At 35.0% G+C, this 9,537-nt stretch overlaps 1 long non-coding RNA gene across 2 annotated transcripts; it reads left to right on the forward strand.

Annotated features, from left to right (window-relative positions):
* The first annotated feature begins 673 nt into the window (after window positions 1–673).
* On the forward strand, window positions 674–6,949 carry LOC139450080 (uncharacterized). Of its 2 annotated transcripts, none has more exons than XR_011652217.1 (3): window positions 674–1,754; window positions 4,122–4,266; window positions 5,180–6,949. It is a non-coding gene; the product is annotated as an uncharacterized lncRNA (long non-coding RNA). The 2 variants fall into 2 exon arrangements; XR_011652216.1 differs by having other exon boundaries at window positions 4,125–4,266.
* Window positions 6,950–9,537: the final 2,588 nt, after the last annotated feature.

Raw genomic sequence — 9,537 nt, forward strand, 5'->3', positions numbered from 1 at the left:
GTGTGAAATGTTGATTATTTGTCAGAATGCACTGAGCCCTGCAGTGGTAATGACAATTTGTCCAAAATGCCTGTTGCTTATTTGCCCTATGGCTGAAAAAGTGTCTTAATTCCAGATGCCTCACTACCATGTCAAATGGTGCCCTCGGTGTATGAATGAATTTAGTTTTGCATCCTTGGCATTTCTTTATGCGACCATTTAAAGCGATCAACTGGAAGTTGTTCTCTGTGTGCCCACCAAACCTAGTTTGATATCTGTGAGGATTATTCATTGATGATTTGTTTGGTTGTGTGCCTTTTCTCAGAACTACACTTAAAGTTGGTGATCTATTGCCCACATAGTCTTCATCTACCTGGCACACTTTGCACACAAAGGTTTCCTTTTGCAGTGTTCTAAATGATGCATTGCTGCCAGAGCATTCAAAGTGATACCAATACCTGCAGCTCTCACACTGCACCTGCAACATGTGCAATACAAAATTGTTATTTCTATTGTTTGTTATTTCATTTCAGTTGGTTTTTTTCCTTACAGTCAAACATATCATTATTCATGCTTATATTTTTCGTTGTGCTACTTTATAAGCTTGCTAAAACATGTTCACTTATGTGATTCATTTAATCATTATTTCCTGTAGGGCTGGGACGAGTCCAAATTTACTACCAGGGTACCCACCCCCCTATTATCCGACCCTACCCGGCTGCCCGCTGTAGGCCTCAAGAGATTGGTACAAAATGTCCGATTGGGAAACGTTTGACCGTACACCTGTCACCATGCATTTAGATACACGTATAAACTGATCTGGTCATGCATACACTGAAGTTGACTGAAGTTTTATCTTTATGCAAACATATAAAGCCAGAAGGTATGTTTACATATATAGTCAGAAAGAAATGTGACTATTTGTCACTTATAGTGTAACCATAGAGTTCTAGATAAGTTTTGCCATTAAACGATATATATATATAATTATGTGACTAAACTCGGGTCCGGGTAGTCCCGTGGGTACCCGGGTCCTACTCAGTACCCAGCCGACCCGAGTACCCGAGTTACCCGTCCCAGCCCTAATTTCCTGAGTACTTTGTGTTGTAACTGGTCAAGAATTCTTACCCAATCTTGTTCCCTCTGTTTGGTCCCTTGTGTTGACTTGACACATTTGCCAGTGGTATCCACTTGTGTATGCATTGAGCAGCCTCTACAGATGTCAGCCATTGCTGGTAAATCTGAAACAGTACATTCTCATGTTCCAATTTCTTTAGAAATATTCATTGCATTTAATTACTTTTCTTAATTTTTTCAATGGTGTACCTCCATGTCAGTGGTGTCATTAACTCACTCTATATTCTTAAGTGATAATGCCTATCAACCAGTTAACATTTATAGAGAGTATTATATGATATTTAATGTGTATTCCATCATTTCCGTCAGTTCTAGTGTAATGTCATTCTAACCTTATTTCGTAAGGAAGTAAACAATGATGTCCGAATGATGTAAACCATATTCTGGTGCATGGGAAGTAATATTTGCCCTTGTGCACATGCAAATTTTATGAATTCTGTTATTTCTAACCCTTTGGGTTATAAAGAGTGGTATGTTTCTGTTTGCTCATGATTAGTTTCAGGAATCTGTACCTACCAGAGTTTTGCAGCAAATATGATGCTATGTGTGTCCTGAATTCATCTGTGTCAAATTGGGTGGACATGTTCTTCCCATCAAGAAGGAAGTCAACAAACTGAAATTTCAAGTTATCACTAAGGGTAAACTAGCGTTTATCAGTTTGAATATTACTAACAAAAATTATGCATTGCCATTTCTCTATATTGAACAGCTTGAAAAAGGTTAATATCTGTTACTAAGGTCATTTAGCAGTAATTAGCTGTCAAGTATGTGTCCTACCTTCATCACAAATATTCCACAGCTTGTGGAATCTTGTTGCAATTGGTGATTTGCTGTTATTAGCCTCCATCGTTTCTTTAATATTTCCTTGTCTAGGAGGCCCTTTTCACTTCTCACTTGGAGTATTCTCCTCCAAGCTGACAAAATTGCTTCTTTACTTTTATAAGACGTGTCTTCACCCAAAGGATTTAAGTATAAAATCTCATTTCTTTGTGGGAACACCACAAACATGTGCCAGTGCTTTCCTGTGACATATGGAGCAAGGATCATTTCTTTCAGAAGCAGATCCACCTGTTCAAGAAATAAATTCAGTCTTTTAAACATTATTCTTTGCTATGACCATCTTTTTTACTTATATATATATTCAATGTATTGATGAATGAGCAGGAAGATGTGTTCTTTCTGAAGTCAGTTTTGCTAAGTCAGTTATACACTCTTTAAATAGCAAGTCAACTGTAATCCCCCGCAGGTGTAGATAATGTTAGATGTACAGATATAACAGGCGTATATGTCACATGTACATAAGTCTTCTACATTAAATCTTGCTTCACATGTCCCTTGGAGGGAGTAGAATGTTTCACTGTTGTTAGAGGAAAGGATTTGTCATGAATTGTAATGCTCATATTTGCTCTGATTTTAGAACCATTACAAACTTTTGACAATGATTGTATTCCTTACATTCCTGAATAATGGTGGTTGTCCATGATTAAGAATAACGTGTGTGGCAACAAGGCAATCCATCAGGTATACATCATCTCGATCTCGACATTTAGCCCCGCAGTATGCATTGAGTACCTGTAAAATTAGAAAGCAATGCATTCAAACTATAATACATGTGTTGCATTCACATAATTTATTACTGGATTGTCTGTTCCAGATGTGATTATTTACGGACCACTGTTATAAACAGAGTGCAGCATTGAAACAAGAAACAACCATTTTTGCTTTCATGCTTTCTGATATTTTGATGTAATTGAATGGTTAATGTTGCATTGAACACTGGTTCAGCTATGTTATCATGGCAATGGTGTAATTGCTTTTCCTGTCAGTAAAGCCCAAACTAATATTCTTCCAAGAAAGCCATGTCTTAAGGGTCATGACAGACTAAGCATAATAATTTCTGGGAAGCTGCAACTTGGTATCAGTGACATGAACATCAGAATTACCAAAACAAAAAAGATATCAATAGATGTATCATATGCCAAATAATTAGTGCCTCATCAGATTTGAAAATAATTGGTTATTATGAACGTACCTCATCTGTAACTTCATGCCCTGGTTTCAGTGCTCCAAAGCTTCTTCCCGTCAGTTTATGTCCATCTACTACAGCCATCACAGCATTAGTGTTTGAGTGAAACCTCCATACAGACCCATAATCCAAAGGTATCGGCAGCTGAAACGCAAGTGAACGATAGCTGTCACTTCTGTAATGTTAAAACTTCAAACTCGTTGGTGGAAGAGTAGACTTGGTTTTGGGGACAGGCTTGCTGAGGACTAGGGGGTTATTTCCCACCTACTCAATGTTGCCCACATTCATATGTGGTCGTCCATGGCAACGTAATGAATTCGGTGGTCACGTACAGTTACTGTGTGTCATCGCGCCGCGATTGCATTTTTCTCAAATCAATCACTGGGTTGTGAGGTCAACATTAAGTTGTGTACAGGACACCATGATATAGCTAGCTGGATTCAAAGTGTGTATTCAAAACATCAAAAGTCAGTCCAACATTTGATTATATCTACCAGTACATATTCTGTTGTATTCGTAGCTCATTGACTTACAGTTTCACTCTGTCTCCTGTTGATCTGAAGTGTCCCCTCCCCTTGATTCTGTAATACAGGAATAGTATGTTTACAATAAGTTAATACTGAAACTTAATGAGAGCAACTGTACAAACAAGCAGGGTATTATGGTACAGATACGGCACATACGTTTTTGGTTGTGTGGTCATCTGTTGTTTGCTTTACAACTGTTTCTTTCCTCTTTCTCCCCACAAATTTTAACTCTGGCAAGTCATTAGAAACATCATCCTGCTCCTGCAATTGGTAACATAACAGGAATTTTCAGTATGCTACTTTTCCTCACAAAGTCCCAAACAAAACTCTTCATTTGGTTCCAATTAATACATTTTCAGTGACAGAATTTCTTCTATAAAGAATTTTATAGACATTCCAAATATGTGCACATAGCATACCTCTGTGGATGTGTTCTGCTCTGATTCTGCCAGCAGGTCTATTACAGCCAGTTTCTTCCCTTCCTCAAATGTTGCTGTTGAAGTTGCCTAGGATCAGAGAATGAAGGTTTCATCTTTACTTTCATGGTATTACAGAGATTTATGACTTGATAGATACTTGTCAGTATTAAAAAGAGATGTAAGTAAATGTTTCGATAATATGTACCTAAAATGTACACAGTGCATGGATTCTACTAATAATACAAGACTGTTTGAAGAAACTTTTAGTATATTTTGTCTTCTCTCTTTATACTCACCATCAAACTTGCCATATCAGGTAGGTCATCTTCTGACTCTCCATGCTCCTGGAAGTGGTCAATTTTATTTAAGTATTCACACCTGTTTGATTGTCATTATTCATTGCAAACTTTAATTTATAATGCCACAGAATGTAGTCCAGCATGTGTATAAAAAGAAGATATCAGTTCTTGCGCCTAAGTTCAAGATGTGTGAACGTTTTTTCTCAAATCACATGCACGTGCACACACACACGTCATATTTATCGTATTATTTGAAAGTACATGTAATGTTAAAACATCCATTCAGTATGAAACATGCATTGCTTAAACAGATGATTGCACATATGACTAAATGTATGTTTCTCTTTTTTTTAGTTCTGCTTTTCCTTTTCAATAGTTACCTTATTTTCTGTTTTTCTGGTAATATTTGAAAGCGATTTTGCCCTCTCTGCAAGTGAAATTGTGATCAATTACACATGGTTATTTGTTCACTTTATTTCTTCTTTAAAAAATCAATCATTTGTGTTGCAAAATGTATATCCTCCTTATAATCCTGAATGCACATTTAGAAATTTCACTTGTTCATGCACCTGATGAAAGCTTTTTTGTGTGTTAATTTATTGATATTGTATTAATATTTGAGTCAATAGATTTAATACAAAACTTACGCATCATGTGTTTCTTCTTGTTAAGCAAATACTTTTTCTGTACTTTTGACTTAAGGAAATTTTTAGCTGCTGTTGGCATCTGCCTGTGTTTCCTCCTTTTCCTAAAACAGTTTCTATTTTGAACAGTTAGCTTTATCTTTTCTAGGGACTTGTTGGCCTCTGTTACTGTTTCCTGGCTGCTGCACCTCATCAGTAGATCCCTCAACTCCAACAACAACCTCACACTCGTTTGTTTCCTTTGGGCATTGCCAGTGTCATTTGCAGGCGCCTTCAATGTTGTGTCACTTTGCTCTGCACCAGTCATGTCAACAGCTGATGGAGAATCTTCTGAAGAGACTTTTGGAAATTTGACATTTATACCTGTTGGCAGTGATTTCCTACAGTCTTTGCTGACATGGAACATTTGGATGTCTCTGTATTGCTTGGGAAGGGCATCCCAAGGTAGTGTATTGTGATATAATGTTGCCAGAATATGCTTACATGGAAAGAAATATCTTCTAAAGTCTTGGCAAGAACAAAGATCTTTGTTTTCCCTATTTAAAACAACATTGTAATTGTTCACTTGGTAAGCAGATTCGCCTTTATGTATAGACTGAATCTGTGTCACCTCATTTAATCGCTTTCTGCAGTGGTCAAAGCATGTCAACCCTCTCCCATTCAAGAACCCTGGTACAGAACTCTTCAATGTCATCTTCATTCTGTCATTCTTTTCATAGTAACTGAAATGAAATTGTTTATTTGTAGAATATTTCTCAAGACTGTGTATGTGATAATTAGCAGTTAACCTGTTTTTAGATTTAACTTAATTGTGTCATTTGTGCATGCAGTAATTTTGTTTTTGTATTTATTAATAATTTAAGTTTAAGTGCATGTAGCCCATGCTTATGTTTTGTTGAATATATTTAGTTTATACACATCCATCCACACTGCCTTACCTCAGGTAACAATATATGGGTTGTTCTTTGTTGTTGTCATTTTGCCTATATCCCAATATGCTTGCACTCTTATCAAAACAAATTTGCACTTCTATGAGGATGTAATATGCATCGATGAGTGTGAAATACCTTACTTAAAATGGACTATCCCATGGCTAGACATTGATAAAGAACAAATATTAATATAGTGTGACTCATAAAAAATATGTTGATTCATCCATTACAGTTTTTACAATATTTTGCTGGTTTTTAATGTAAAATTAGATCCATCAACAATATCCTGGCTAATACAAGAAGTGCATTTCCGGTCAACTAAAGGTGTATTACTCCATCTCCCACAATCGATTTGTAAATAAAGACAAGATGTTCTAAACAATAGCAATTATATGTATACCATGTACACATGTTTTGTTTAAGTATGTAAATATGTTTCCAGTGTAGTGTTATTATCTATGACTTTATGAAATCTTGCCTTACCAGAAATTGCCCTATCAGAATTCCTTTTTTGAATAACATGATCTTCAAGGTGTGGTCTGGTAACCAATTTAATCCAATCAACTGATGTAGATAACATCCAAATTTTGAGGTTACTAGCAATATTGTATCAACATTAGCCACTTCTAATGTATATTGGTAAAGTAAAGTTATTCTACAAAGACTTCTGTTATAAACAAAATGTGACAATTTTCTTGTGATACCCAGACGTTTTCCTCCTATTTACTGTAAACTCCATATCTTATATACATTGGAGTGAATGGTTTAATGATAAATAAATGATAAATTCAGATTTTCCACTATAATAGGCTATTCGTAACCGCATAACTCTCATCCGTATGGGAATATTTTTGTATTAATTATGATACCGAGATCCTTGTATGCATTTACATTTTCTAAACATTCATAATATTTCTTTTTGCCTCAAAAAATAAGTATTAACACTTAACCACAATTATCTTCAGTTTCTAAACGTTACAGCGAATCCAGCAAATAATTTCTGTAGGTCTTTCTTGTAGATTGTTAGTAATATGCTTACATCAGCATATATCAATCCACAACGAACAAATAGTGTTGGCATACTGGGATGTAGGCATACTGGGAACAAACCTGATATCTAAAACCTACTGTTATCTGTTATCAAATTAACTTAAGTAGTAGATCTAGATTACCTCTGTTGTCTGCTCTTGTGGTGTTTCATTAAAAGTTGAATCAGCCCTGTTATGCTCATATCTGCAGTATGTTTCTGCTCACTCTTAAACAGAGAATGGAGCCTCTCCACTCCATTAGTAGTTGTCAGTCCCACATGCTGGTTGAAAGGTCTGAAGGCCATAGCCCATGGCTGGAATTGTAATATTAGCGTTAAATATCACACACATTCACAGTTTATATTTATTTTATCTATTTGTGTACAAAAGAATTCAACTTTTATTGTACAAGATGTTAATAAAACAAATAATAACATTGACTTTAACATTTGATTATCAGAACAAAATTAAGAATCCTGGCACAGTCTCTCAGATGTTTTCTAGGAACTGATTTAAATATGATGCATCAAATATGCATCATGAAAATAAAGACCAGGAGTATTCTGGATTAAAATCATATATGCATTTCACTTCATGGAAATTCTGTGGCCAACAAGTTGTGGGACTTTCTTCACATAACAAATTGCATACACTTTGTATCATTTTACCCACGTTTCTTATAGTGCATTCACCTTACATATATACCTTAGGTGAGCACAGCCAGAAGTGGTCCATATAGTTGATGAAATTCATGTAGTGCCCCCACTGAGTTCTCAGTTCCTGTACTTTAGTCCCATAGTCTGACTGATCCAGGCAGGACATAATGTCGGACAAACTGAATAACAGGCATGAAAACATACTGAAATTCTCAATTGAATATTCATGTAAGTAAATTTGCAAACATTTTAGAAAGTAAGTAATTTCAATATATTTGAAAGGAAACAGGAAGTTGTACCTAAAGACAAATAATATATACTGTTTAAGAAGTTCGAAATATCATAATATAATGTAATTTATAACATTAAAGAACTTGCAACACAGAGGAGATAATGGGATACACTGTGATTTAAATTATGGACATTTTGTGAAATTATTTATAGTCGCCTCAGTCTTGGCTGCAGCGATCTTAACATATATAAGTATAATAGACATATTTTGGATACTGAAATTAATTTCTGTTGATATCATACCGAAGATTCTTTACGTTTCTTTTTCATGTTTACAAATGACTTTAATCTTCCAAATGAAATGTATTTTCCCAAACAGTGCTATATAATAATTTGAATTTGAGTAAGGAATATTAAACCCAAATATTATATTCTATTTAAAACATCATATTAAAAACTGACAGATTTTCAATGAAGTACTAGTAAATGAATCAACTGTACATATATTTATCATATGTACACGTCTAGCTTGGCAGGTATAATTAATTTATTACATTGAACCTTATGTGATATCATAATTGCTTCTTGTATTATGCGTCATGGAGCAGTATTAACGCTTGTTTACCATTATTTTTTCATATGTTTGTGAAAATAAAAACATTTAAATAAAAAAATATGCTTGTTTTTTCTGTTTGTAACATAAATTCATCTCAGTAGTAATGAAACATTCAGGGTATATGTTGTATTGTTATGATAGTGTGTTTTCAAACTATTGTTAATACTTCTAAAGTTCTGTTGACTCATTACACAGAAAGTAGCACAGGAACATACTCTGACAATATTGCTTCCCGATCTGTCCTTGATGGTATCCTCTGCAGCCATCTTTTCCAGGCTTGCTTTACATGGAAATGGCAGATGTAAAAACTGCTTTCTGCAAACAGAAATCTTCATCGTGTGTACTTTCTAAAGTTATTTCTCTATCATGAAATTTGATCCTCTTTTGTTTGAAGGGCATATCTGAGAAGTTGACAGATGACAAATTAGACCAAATTTTATGAATAACAACTTTTTTATTGTAAAGCTATTAAAGCATAACTAAGAAGTTCTTATCTATAAATTTTGTCTACTTTGTCATCTTTGTTCCATTTGTAAATGCTGCAACAACAACATGTACTTTATCACAATAACTTACATAAGTGAATACATTCTTTAACAATAAGCATTTGCTAGTATTTCATACGTGGTTGAAATCTGGTATAAGAAATAGTGTCAGTGCTACCAGTAAAAGCCATGATTAAAGAAATGTAAAAGCTGCAAAATTTCAAATAGGTAGTGTGTGCGTGTGCATGCATGAGTGATGATGTAGGTGGACAATTTGACACAATAGCTACCTGGAAAAATCTTTTGGATGACATATTTTTCCCTCTGGTCATCATCAATTATAAATATGTCTGGCTTCCACTCCTTATGTAAGGAAGCAAACTTCTCCATGCCCTCCTGTAGACTATCAGTGGTCTGGTCTTCTGTTATGATGAAACCTACTGGAACATACACTGAATCTGTCCGTACTGCCAGTTGATACAGAGGTAGGTTGTACTTGTTAGTGTTGTATGTCGCATCCAGTAAAACAGCACTGCCAAACTTTTCAAGCATAGTCCT

Source organism: Haliotis cracherodii, unplaced genomic scaffold, assembly GCF_022045235.1.
Source record: "Haliotis cracherodii isolate W230 unplaced genomic scaffold, xgHalCrac1.p SCAF_8, whole genome shotgun sequence".
In the NCBI taxonomy this organism is placed as follows: domain Eukaryota; kingdom Metazoa; phylum Mollusca; class Gastropoda; order Lepetellida; family Haliotidae; genus Haliotis; species Haliotis cracherodii.